Source organism: Megalobrama amblycephala, linkage group LG7 (genome assembly GCF_018812025.1).
Source record: "Megalobrama amblycephala isolate DHTTF-2021 linkage group LG7, ASM1881202v1, whole genome shotgun sequence".
In the NCBI taxonomy this organism is placed as follows: domain Eukaryota; kingdom Metazoa; phylum Chordata; class Actinopteri; order Cypriniformes; family Xenocyprididae; genus Megalobrama; species Megalobrama amblycephala.
Genome location: NC_063050.1, coordinates 754,815 through 768,051, shown reverse-complemented (window position 1 = coordinate 768,051; position 13,237 = coordinate 754,815). Strand labels below are relative to the sequence as shown.

Below are 13,237 nucleotides of genomic sequence, written 5' to 3'. Positions count from 1 at the left end.
ACCTTTACATTATCATAGAGACAAAAGCACTGCTGTATCTTGAGCTTGTCCTGCCAAATGGTCAGGATGTAGGATCCGCAGATTTTAAACAGATTCTTAAATTTGTAATTCCACAGTTCCCCCTTTGAGAGTTCTAATAACTCTCACATAATACAAATTTAAACCTTCTTAAATCCCTTCTATAACATATGTTTGTTAACATAAGTTCCATCTTCCAGTCATGCAACTTGTAACAGTTACAGGCACATACATCTTATTCTGTGTCGTGTCCAACATTTACATAAGTGTTGTTCTTTAACTTGAGTATACTGTTGACACACATATACAACGCAGGGTGGTAACATGTTGTATTAACTACATGATGACACAGAAGAACCATGTAGCATAAGCGTGGAAGTCCTAAAAGTCCATGGCGCCTGAATAGCTGTGGAGTCTGTTCCCGGGAGAGTCCATTTCCATGTTTGTCCCAAGATGATTATTTGTCGTCGTGCAACTCCGAGTTGCTCAGATGACTCCGTCATCATGAAGGTTGTTCATGGATATCTGAGGTGATGGTTTACACCAGGTGCTGCTTGTGAGACGTCATGGCATATACACATACCTGCACACAAGAAAACAAAGAGACAGCAGACCAGCAGTATTCATGCATAGACTTTAGTACGTTACACCTCTGATGATCGTATAGTTTTTCTGTCTAACTCTGATCATCATAAACTTCTAGTGATCGTATAGTGGTTTTGTTCTTCTGTTTCTTAACCTAGTCTTAATCAATTTGACACCTATAGACCAGTAAGGTGGGGATAAACTGAGAGAGGGGGAAACCTATGAGGAAGTCTTCACCACAGGGTTAGCCCCCGAGGCCTTTTGCACTTCGGTTCTTCCCTGGGCTCCTCACTGGTCTGTGTGTCCTATTCTCTCCCTGTAGTTAGTTTGCAAACTTTACTGTGCTACATCTCCATCTTCCATTGAAACATCAGTCATAGCAGACATCATAACCCATTGAGGATGGATAAGTGAATGGAGTGTGCTGTAGCATACATTTAAGGCTGTGAGTGTACTTAACCTGTGTCCCCAAATGGTGGAAGTGATAGTCAACTTTCTTTTGTTCAGAATGAGTCTTTCAGCTTTCTTGTAAATGACTGGGGAAATTAAGCACTCACAGCCCAAATGGTTAGCATGTCAGCAAGCTGCTGCTCCAAGAGTTTGGAGAAGAGGGGAGGGGCAGTTTCAATGTAGCAAGTAGACTGAGTAGGAGCTGAGTAAAGCTGTACATTTCTTTAAATGTCTTTTTGTTTTTTCTACACTCTTTCATCCAATGTCCAGGTTTACCACAGTAATGACAAGTGCCTTCTCTCTTAGGACATTTACGTTTCTGTCGATTCTCTGTGTTGACCTTAAAGGATGCTGCTGCAATTTTTACTCTTGTCTTGACATCAGAGTCTCTTTCCCAAACAGCTAACCTATTAAAGTTGTTTTGCAGAGTTCCATTGGACCATGTGAGGTCTAAGAAAGGCAATGCATTTCTGTATTCTGATGAGAGCCCATCAAACCACATGCGGACCAGTGGTCCATTATCCTCTAACACCTTCTCTGGAGTGTCAGCTATTCCACTGTATGCTGCAGCTAACTGACAAAATCTTTCAGTGTACTCACTTACAGTTTCATCCTTCGTCTGTACACAACTAGTGATCTTTGACCAGTCTACCTTTGGTCCAACAAGGTTCTGTAACACTCTCAGAACTCCTTCTCTCAATTCACCTTTGCTGGAATGCTGAAACTCAGAACTATTTACAGCACTTTCAAAATCATTGAATTCTGACTCTTTCAGGATTTGTGACATTAGCTGGGTGACTTCAGCTAGGGACATATCATAGAGCTTCATTTTTCTGGACAACTCTGTCCTAAACTCAGAAAAGTTTCTATGCACTGATGGCAAATTCTCAGCAAATCTTTCTATGTCTTCAGGACCTATAGTGGTACTGACTGCTTGTAACTGCAGTATGGGGGTTACAGATGGAACTGTGTCAACCCCTTTTGCCCTACTCTGAGCCTTTTGTCTCACTCCACACACTTCAATTGCATTTACATCTTTATCCATCAATCCAGTATTGCTATTATCCTCAAGTCTACAGAAAGACTGTAAGTCAGGATAGCTTTCATCTGACTGCTGGTCTTTTGAGTCACTTTTGGTTAATGCTTTGTTACAACCCAACTTCTGAGTGAGACGAGACACTCGAGTGTGCAACTGTTTGTTCTGCTCTTCTAACTTAGTAATACGTTGGATTTGTTCTTGTGCAATGGATAGAGTAAATTCTCTGTGGCAGCAGATAATGCCCTTCATATTTTTCTTCCGAATACAAGCACCAAGTACCTTTTTGCATTCTTCAATGGACCAAACTTTTTCTGGATGAATCCCAAATTTCTTTGTCAAATCCAATCTGACTGACTCAGTCACTATTGAGTCCATGTGCTTTCCTAACAATGATTTGAACTCACTATCTGTCCATAAAGGAGTAGCTAGTCCACCTTTCTCAGTTGTTGGAATTAGTCTAGCGTTCTTTCTCAACATTGTGTAATGTCTTTCTGGCACAACAATACACTTCAACACTTCCCTGACAGAGCAGAGGTTAACCTAGTTAATACACATCGTAATGTATTCAACCTTCTCTGACGAGCAGAATAGAACCAACTTGCTAGCACACTGTAACAGTTGTAACCTTCCCTGAATTAACAAAGGATGAACCTTCTTCTCTAGCAAAGTAGAGGATGGCTATTCTGTTAACACACCACCTTCCCTGATTAAACAGAGGATAACACAAATTATTAGCACGTAATGCTAATCTTCTCTACCTGAACAGAGGCTAAACTTCATCTCTAAAAGAACATTTTTAGAGGATAACTTAGTTAACCAAACCCTACAGCTGTCTGTTAACTCTTCTCTGACGGTGCAGAGGATAACAACTTTGTACTGGTCTTAATGGTTCTTTTGGATAGAGTATCACTCACCAACCCTTGGGTGCACAGGAAAATTCAGCCTGGATCTTCTTTTGGATCAGATCTTTGTTGTGCTTGAAGTTCCAATCTGGATTGAGGTGAGAAGCTCTATCCGGGTCACGGCACCAAAACTGTTGGAAATCTCAGAAGCATAGACCAGGAGACTTTGGGATCTCTTGAAGCAGAAGTTACTCTTTATTGAGAAACACGCTGTGCGTCGCTGTGGTCATCCAAAATCTAACTAAGGCAGTGACTTGGTAGTTCATATACATTCAAGGGGGAGGGATACATAGAGTAGAGGTGTGGACAATCTAAACAAAGGATGCAAATGCAGTACAGGAATCAGATCATTGCCTACATTTCCCAGCCATGATCTAATCAGCATAACTGTGTCATTCAAATGCATAGGTGCTAATCCAATCAGTCTGGCAGTATCACCTATACCTTTACATTATCATAGAGACAAAAGCACTGCTGTATCTTGAGCTTGTCCTGCCAAATGGTCAGGATGTAGGATCCGCAGATTTTAAATAGACCAGGAGACTTTGGGATCTCTTGAAGCAGAAGTTACTCTTTATTGAGAAACACGCTGTGCGTCGCTGTGGTCATCCAAAATCTAACTAAGGCAGTGACTTGGTAGTTCATATACATTCAAGGGGGAGGGATACATAGAGTAGAGGTGTGGACAATCTAAACAAAGGATGCAAATGCAGTACAGGAATCAGATCATTGCCTACATTTCCCAGCCATGATCTAATCAGCATAACTGTGTCATTCAAATGCATAGGTGCTAATCCAATCAGTCTGGCAGTATCACCTATACCTTTACATTATCATAGAGACAAAAGCACTGCTGTATCTTGAGCTTGTCCTGCCAAATGGTCAGGATGTAGGATCCGCAGATTTTAAACAGATTCTTAAATTTGTAATTCCACAACGCCAAAAATTTGGATAAGTGGTTAGAACCTCTGTTATTCGCAGTGCGAGAGGTCCCGCAAGCCTCCACGGGGTTTTCCCCCTTCGAGCTTCTCTTTGGACGCCAGCCCCGCGGGGTGCTGGATGTCCTGAGGGAAGCTTGGGAGGACGGACCATCTCAGGCCAAAAACGAAATTCAGTATGTGCTGGACTTGAGAGCAAATCTCCACACTTTGGGGCGGCTGTCAATGGAGAATTTGTTACAAGCCCAGCACAAACAGAGCCAGCTGTATAACAGACGGTCTATTTACGCAAATTTGCACCGGGAGAGAAAGTACTTGTATTGCTCCCTACTTCAAGTTCTAAATTACTTGCAAAGTGGCAAGGACCCTTTGAGGTTACACGGCAAGTGGGCGAGCTCGATTATGAGGTGGTACGGTCTGACAGGAGGGGGGCACGTCACATTTATCACCTCAATCTCCTTAAAAAATGGAATGAGGCAGAATCAGTGATGCTGGCGACGGTGATTAGCGGGGAGGATGATCTCGGGCCAGAGGCAAATGTAAAAACTCAATCCCTCGCTCTGACCCCAGGAGGAGATCACCTCTCGCCCTCCCAGCTCACTGATTTATCTAAACTACAAGCAGAGTTTGCAGACGTGTTCTCTCCCCTGCCGGGGCGTACCAACCTCATTCAGCACCATATCGAGACGGAGCCGGGCGTGGTTATTCGCAGCCGGCCGTATAGATTACCTGAGCACAAAAAAAAGGTAGTTCAGGACGAATTAGAGGCAATGCTAAAGATGGGAGTAATAGAAGAGTCCAGCAGTAACTGGGCGAGCCCGATATTTTTGGTCCCCAAAACAGACGGCTCTGTTCGTTTCTGCGTGGACTATCTCAGGGTGAATGCAGTGTCGAAATTCGACGCGTATCCAATGCCACGGGTGGACGAATTGCTTGACCGGCTAGGTGCGGCTCGATTTTATTCGACACTGGACTTAACGAAAGGATATTGGCAGATCCCCTTGTCGCCATTATCCAAAGAAAATTCCGCTTTCACGACGCCGTTCGGATTACACCAATTCGTTACGCTTCCGTTCAGGCTGTTCGGGGCACCGGCTACCTTTCAGCGACTCATGGATAAAATTCTCCGGCCCCATGGTGCATATGCGGCTGCCTATCTAGATGATATCATTATCTATAGTAATGACTGGCAGCGGCATATGCAGCATTTAAGGGCCATCCTGAGATCGCTGAGAGGGGCTGGGCTCACGGCCAACCCGAAAAAGTGTGCAATTGGGCGCGTGGAGGTAAGGTATCTGGGCTTCCACATGGGGCATGGGCAGGTGCGTCCCCAAATTGACAAGACAGCAGCGATTGCGACCTGTCCGCGCCCCAAGACCAAAAAGGAGGTTAGGCAGTTCCTCGGGCTGGCGGGATATTATAGAAGGTTTGTATCTAATTATTCGGCCCTCACCAGCTCGTTGACTGATCTAACTAAAAAGGATGCACCAGATACGGTCCAGTGGACGGAGCTGTGCCAGCAGGCCTTTACCCAGGTGAAGGCTGCTCTATATGGCGGGCCATTGCTTCACTCTCCTGACTTTTCTCTCCCTTTTCTGTTGCAGACTGACGCGTCGGACAGAGGGCTGGGTGCTGTCCTGTCCCAGGAGATAGAGGGTGAGGAGCGGCCGGTGCTGTACATTAGCCGTAAGCTCTCTAAGAGAGAAGCTAAGTACAGCACCGTGAAAAAAGAGTGTTTGGCTATTAGGAGGGCCGTCCTCACCCTCCGCTATTATCTCCTGGGACGGGAATTCACTCTCTGTTCGGACCACGCTCCCCTGCAGTGGCTCCACCGCATGAAGGATACCAACGTGCGGATCACTCGTTGGTATCTGGCTCTACAGCCTTTTAAGTTCAAGGTGGTCCACAGGCCGGTGTTCGGATGGCTGTGGCCGATTTCCTCTCCAGAAATGGGGGGGGGGCTGCAGGCCGGACGGCTCCCTGGCCTGAGTCGGGCGGTGGGGGTATGTGGCGAGGGGGGAGTGGTTCAGTGAGGTCTGCAACCGGAGAGAATAGCGGGAGACGCTTGGTAAGTGAGTGGGTTGGATGCAAATCACAAACACCTGTTTCTCGTTCTAGTGATTGGCGCGGAGACAGGATAAGACGCCGTGAGAAGCAGGAGTGTGTGAGAGAGAGGGGAACTGCTGACTGAGACCCAGCGAGTTACTTGGAGTGAAGCCCTTTGTGGATTGTGTTTACCGAACCTGGAGTGAAGCCCCTTGTGGATTATTTGTGTTGCTGTTATCGTGCGTTGCACGGCCTTTCTGTTGAACATTCGTTTCAATAAAAACTCAGTCAGTAGTTGTTCGCCGTCCCTGTCCTCTTCCTTCCCATACACGAACGTGAACTGTGTTACAGTAAGAATGCAGGGGCTTCAGATACTGTTTTGGATGCGACTAGCTTAGTGAACTCTGTACGTTGTTCGGTTCCGGCTGTAGAGCCCGCACAGCAGGGCACTTGGGCAACGGTGAGGTGGCCTAGCCGCGGAAAACACCACTCTTCCGTTCCACTAAGAACATCAAACAGGTTCTCCCCACTCAGTGACGCACCCACTGAGAATCCTGTTGAAAGTGCCCTAGTTATTGGCGATTCTATTACACGGAACATGAAAATAGAGACATCAGCCACCATAGTCACATGTTTGCCGGGAGCCAGAGCACCTGACATCAAAGCAAATTTAAAAGTGCTGGCTAATGCTAATCGTAAATATTCTAAAATTATTATTCACGTTGGCACAAATGATGTTCGACTTCGCCAGTCGGAGATCACTAAAATTAACATTAAAGAGGTGTGTGAACTCGCAAATACAATGTCAGGAGAAGTAATTTGCTCTGGTCCCCTTCCTGTTCATAGGAGTGATGAGATAGTTAGCAGATTATCATCACTCAATGGCTGGCTGTCTAAGTGGTGTCCGCAGAATAATATAGGTTTCATAGACAATTGGAAAAGCTTTTGGGGCAGACCTGACCTGTTGAAAAGAGGTGGTATTCATCCGTCCCGGGATGGTGCTGCTCTTCTCTCTAGTAATATGGCACATAGTCTCAGAACTAAAACATGACAAACTGGGGCCCAGGACAGGAAGCAGACAGACTGGCTAAACCGACCGTCTGCTAGCTGCCTCACGTTACAGAAGTCAGATAATTCCCAACACATAGAAACTCTTGCAGCTAGATATTATCAAATAGAGACTGTGTCTGTACCCCGAATTAATAAAAACAAAAAACTTCCAAACCCATTTAATGGTAAAAATTTAATTGATGTTCAACAAATAAAAAATAGAGATAATAATGATAAACAAATGATAAAGCTTGGGTTGTTAAATATTAGATCACTTTCTTCAAAAGCACTTATTGTAAAACGATATTATCACAGACAATAATCTAGATGTGCTGTGTTTGACAGAAACCTGGCTAAAACCGGACGATTACACTACTTTAAATAAGGTTATGATTATCGACACAATCCTCGACAGAAAGGAAAAGGGGGAGGTGTTGCTGTAATTTATAGTAATATTTACAGTATCAGCCAGAAGTCTTTCAAATATAATTCCTTCGAAGTGATGGTGCTTTACGTAACATTATGTAAGTTGACATTTGTGCTGGCTACTGTATACAGGCCACCAGGGCACAATACAGACTTTATCAAAGAGATTGCCGATTTTCTATCAGAATTAGTACTAGCTGCAGATAAAGTCCTTGTTGTTGGTGATTTTAATATCCATGTAGATAATAAAAAAGACTCATTAGGATTGACATTTACAGACATTCTAAACTCTATTGGTGTTAGACAACACGTGTAGGGACCCACTCATTGTCGTAATCATACTTTAGATCTAATATTGTCACATGGAATCGATATTGATGCCGTTGAAATTCTGCAGCAGAGTGACGACATCTCAGATCATTATCTAGTCTCGTGTATATTACATTTAGTGAAAGCGGCTAAACTGCCTCCCTGCCATAAATATGGTAGAACCATCACTTCTACCACTAAAGATTGCTTTATAAATAATCTTCCTGATCAGTTTCATCGCCTTAGCATACCAGACAGCTTAGAAGACCTCGATATTGCAACAGAAACTATTGCCTCTCTCTTTTCCAGCACATTAGACTCAGTTGCTCCTTTGCATTTAAAAAAGATTAAGGAAATTAATCCAACACCATGGTACAATGAGCACACTCGGGCCCTAAAAACAGCAGTTAGAAAAATGGAGCGCAGCTGGAAGAAAACAAAACTAGAAGTATTTCTCATTTCGTGGAGAGAGAAAATGACTGAGTACAGAAAGGCCTTAAAAACGGCTAGATCTGCCTATTTTTCAAAACTTTTAGAAGAAAATAAACACAACCCTAGGTATTTATTTGATACAGTGGCTAAATTAACAAGAAATAAAGCTTCAACTTCTGATGTTTCCAAAGAGCACAGCAGTAATGACTTTATGAACTTTTTTACTTGCAAGATTGATAATATTAGAGAAAAAATTATAACCATGCAACCGTCTACTACAGTCTTGTGTCAGACAGTGCATTGTAGTGTCCCTAAAGAAAAATTCAATTCATTTACTGCTTTAGGAGAGGAAGAATTGTCTAAACTTGTTAAATCATCAAAATCATCCACATGTATGTTAGACCCTATACCGACTAAGCTATTGAAAGAGATGCTTCCAGAGGTCATAGATCCTCTTCTTAATATTGTTAATTCATCTTTATCACTAGGATACGTACCAAAAACATTTAAGCTGGCTGTTATTAAACCTCTTATTAAAAAACCACAACTTGATCCTAGAGAATTAGTCAATTACAGGCCGATCTCAAATCTCACTTTTCTGTCAAAAATACTAGAAAAGGCAGTTTCATCACAACTATGTTCCTTTTTAGAAAGAAATAGTATCTGTGAAGATTTCCAGTCAGGATTTAGACCATACCATAGTACTGAGACTGCTCTCATTAGAGTTACTAATGATTTGCTCTTATCATCAGATCGTGGTTGTATCTCTCTATTAGTGTTACTGGATCTTAGTGCTGCATTTGACACTATTGATCACAATATTCTTCTAAACAGACTCGAAAATTATGTTGGCATTAGTGGAATTGCATTGGCATGGTTCAAATCATACTTATCTGACCGTTATCAGTTTGTAGTAGTAAATGATGAGATGTCATATCAATCACAAGTTAAATATAGAGTACCGCAAGGCTCAGTACTAGGACCGTTGCTTTTTACTCTGTACATGTTACCCTTGGGAGATATCATTAGGAAGCATGGCATTAGTTTTCATTGTTACGCTGATGATACTCAGCTCTATATTTCTTCGCGCCCTGACGAAAATCACCAATTCGCTAAATTAACAGAATGTATAGCTGATATAAAAAACTGGATGACCAGTAATTTCCTACTACTAAATTCAGGAAAAACAGAGATTCTAATTTTTGGACCGAAAACTTCTTCACGCAATAATCTAGAATACTGTCTAACACTTGATGGCTGCTCTGCTAAGTCTTCGTCGTCAGCTAGGAACCTGGGTGTGCTCTTTGATACCAATCTTTCATTTGAAGGCCATGTTACTAGCATCTGTAAAACTGCATTCTTCCATCTGAAAAATATATCTAAACTACGACATATGCTCTCAATGAAAAATGCAGAACAGTTAGTTCATGCGTTTATGACCTCAAAGCTAGACTACTGTAACGCTCTACTGGGTGGTTGTTCTGCTCGCTTGATAAATAAACTACAGCTCGTACAAAATGCAGCAGCTAGAGTTCTTACTAGAACTAGGAAGTATGACCATATTAGCCCAGTTCTGTCATCACTGCATTGGCTTCCTGTTAAACATCGGATAGATTTTAAAATCTTGCTAATTACTTACAAAGCACTAAATGGTTTAGCTCCCCAGTACCTAAGTGAGCTCTTAATACATTATAGTCCTTCACGTTTATTGCGATCTCAGAATTCAGGCCAGCTGATAATACCTATACCTATAACTATCAAAATCAACTGCAGGCGGTAGATCCTTCTCCTATTTGGCACCTAAACTGTGGCACCTAAATTGTCTGGAACAATCTTCCTAGCATTGTTCGGGAAGCAGACACACTCTGTCAGTTTAAATCTAGACTAAAAACACATCTCTTTAACCTGGCATACACATAACACATTATCAATTTATATTTTCAAATCCGTTAAAGGACTATTAGGCTGCATAAATTAGGTCAGCCGGAACCAGGAACACTTCCTGTAACACCAGATTAGAAAAAAGAAAAAGAATGGCATCTACGCTAATATTAGTCTTTCTGTTTATCCCGAGGTTTACCGGAGTCAACCGGATCTGGGCCGTATCCAGCTGAGACCAAGGACCTGCGCCTTGACACGACCACAACGCAGCCCTGAAGTATCAGCAGAGATCGAGTCAACTAGATCATCCTTTGTGAAGACATCATCAACACGACAGCCAGTGCCACAGTTCCTCAACAGACCGTCCATACCGGCGTGATGAATACGATCCTCAACTAGACACGACCACAACGCAGCCCTGAAGTATCAGCAGAGATCGAGTCAACTGGATCATCCATTGTGAAGGCCTCATCGACACGACAGCCAGTAGCACAGTTCCTCAACAGACCGTCCATACCGGCGTGATGAATACGATCCTCAACTGGATGGAACTGAAATAAATACTTTGTTGCAATCCTATCAGACTTATGATAGCAAACTGATTGTAACAAAGCACTGTTCGCCAGAGGAGAACTGGCCCCCCGACTAAGCCTGGTTTCTCCCAAATTTTTTTTTTTCTCCATTTTAACATCTATTTGCCACTTGTTTGCCACCTGATGTCACCTGATGGAGTTTGGGTTCCTTTGCCGCTGTTAACTATAGGCTGTTACTTTATTGCAGTTGTGTAATCAACCTTGCATGTGTGGACCATCTTGCAAAAATAAAGCAACAAACAAATAAATAAACCTCACGAGGGAGCAAACCCAAACACCTCTCAACCAAGGAAGACAACCAGTGCCCCATCCCAAACGTAAGTGAACAAAATAGAGTAAATTACAATTTGAAAGTAACTTGATACTTCAAATAAAGATTGCATCAATTACATCGTTACACCAGTAGGTGGCGACAAATGATTGTTAAAAATGTATTTGTCATTGATTCATTCATTACAAAGAATTGTTCAAAAACGTTGATTCATCTATGAAACAAGTGACATCTTTATAATTGAGTCATTGAATCATTTATTCAAACCGATTTTTATAAAATAATAATTCATTCAAAATAATTAATGTTTTTTGTAAATAGACTGCAGCAACTAATATGATGTCAGAATCAGTAAATTATTATTATTATTATTATTATTATTTTTTTTTTTTTTTAAGTTGTCTATTCAGAATCATGGGAGAATTGTGAACACTATTTTAAAAAAATGTGATTCTCAATTTCCAGAATCTTGCAGCTTATTGAGTAAAAATCAGCAGTTGAAATTATTTCAGCGAATATTAGAATAAAACTAAACTAATAAAAACTCTATGGTCTATGGTAACATCTTCAAAACAAAAAGTTTTATAAAATGATAAACATCACATTTCAACCCTTTTAACCATTGTTTAAGAAAAGGGATGAGTGAATATTATTATATTTACATTATTACCCTTTTGCATTAAAACTGGATTCCCCTTTAAATGTGTAATTGTTGATTTTCAAAGTATACTAAACTGAGTAGTAGCCATCCAAAACATTACGTTTTCTTTGACCTGAGGACAAATGTATTTAAAATGTTTGTGACCCGTTCAATTCAGTATGCACCACATATGCAAATTCCTAGACAATGTATCTTTAATTTGGCCAAAATCAAACAGGTTATTTTCTCCAAGCAAAGATTCTGTTGAATGAACATGTTTGTGCCACACACAATTCATAAATGTTGTTCATTGACCTTTCAATGTGCTTGCTTGATAATTAAGAAAATATTGTTTGGAGGAATGTTAGCAGATTATATAATTGTATAATATTTTATATTTACATACATCTGAAAAGTCATTGAAAGTAAAAAAAAAAAAAAAAAAAACCTTCCCATATAGAGTCCCCCCAGTGAATCTCAGCCATTTCCAGCCCTGCATACCTCCCATTCTGAAATGGAAAACCCAGAGTTTCCCTCATTTCAGGGTTAAAATACTCATAGTTCTCACTTAACCTCCTTTCTGAAACGGGCCCCAGAAGGTATAGCAACAAAAACAACTGCATAAATCCTTTGCAGATATTAGAAGTTTGAATTTATCTAGAAATGATCCATATGAAAGTAAGTGACAATCATGGCGAAACAACTGTGTCACCAATAAAATGTCGTTTTTAAACCATACTAAAAAAGTGTTTTATTCTTATATTTAATGTCTTTATTATTACTTGGGCTATGCTTGGTTCCTCTATCCATACCGATCGGTGACGTGTTCGTTGACGTCCTCAGATGTATGCCCCGATGTGCGCGGTGCATTCTGGGTTCACCCCAAGATGGCGGCGCCCTTGCGAAAGTGTTGAGAAACAATCTTACCTAGAATTCTTATTAAAATTTGCCGCAGTTTCACAGTGTTGATCCATTATCGCGGAGCACAGAAAGTGCACGGAAAGAGACCGTGGGGTTAAGTTACTGAGCGCCTGCCGTGGCTCACGCAGTGTGTGTGTGTGAGGATGATGATGGGCCGCTGCGCCTGACCCAGAACCAAAAGCAGAGCCAGCGCAGATCACCCTGCAAAAACGTCTTGATCCAGCGCCTTCAGATTCTCCACAGGCTGTGGACACTGCCGTTTAAGCTGCTGACGGGAGTGATCTGTGTTATCGTCCGTAGACGCAGCGGATCTCCAGCTCGAGCTTTGGAGAACTCTGCTGACCAGAGGTGCGAGTACAATTCACAAAACCATCTAATGTCTCATAAACAATTCACCATTGGTGCAAAAATATCATAGTTGCTTTAAAAAAACTAATATACTTTATTATCCACTACTGTCATCAATAAAGAAAAGTGACACTGTTTCTGAAAACGCTTACTGTGTAGACTAGAGGACATCCTATTTTTTCTCTGCTTTTTACAGTGTAACTATAACGGCAGTAGTTATGGTATTTAGGCTAAAATAATATTTACCATGTTATTTTCTTTTTGTATGTTTAGTGTGTGAAGCAGCAAATTCTTGCAAAGCACTAACTGCATCATGCATTAATACCATGTGCACTGCAGTAGCTATAAACTTGCTGTCTTGTTTAGGCTAAGTTGTAGTGGTTGGACA

At 41.6% G+C, this 13,237-nt stretch overlaps 1 protein-coding gene across 1 annotated transcript in view; it reads left to right on the top strand.

Moving 5' to 3' along the window:
• Positions 1 to 12,395: 12,395 nt before the first annotated feature.
• LOC125271050 (regulatory-associated protein of mTOR-like) overlaps positions 12,396 to 13,237 on the top strand; it is an 81,010-nt gene continuing 80,168 nt past the window's right edge. The window contains exon 1 of the mRNA XM_048194991.1: positions 12,396 to 12,849. The gene's annotated coding sequence lies outside the window, so the exon portion shown is untranslated. The remainder of the gene's footprint in view (positions 12,850 to 13,237) is intronic.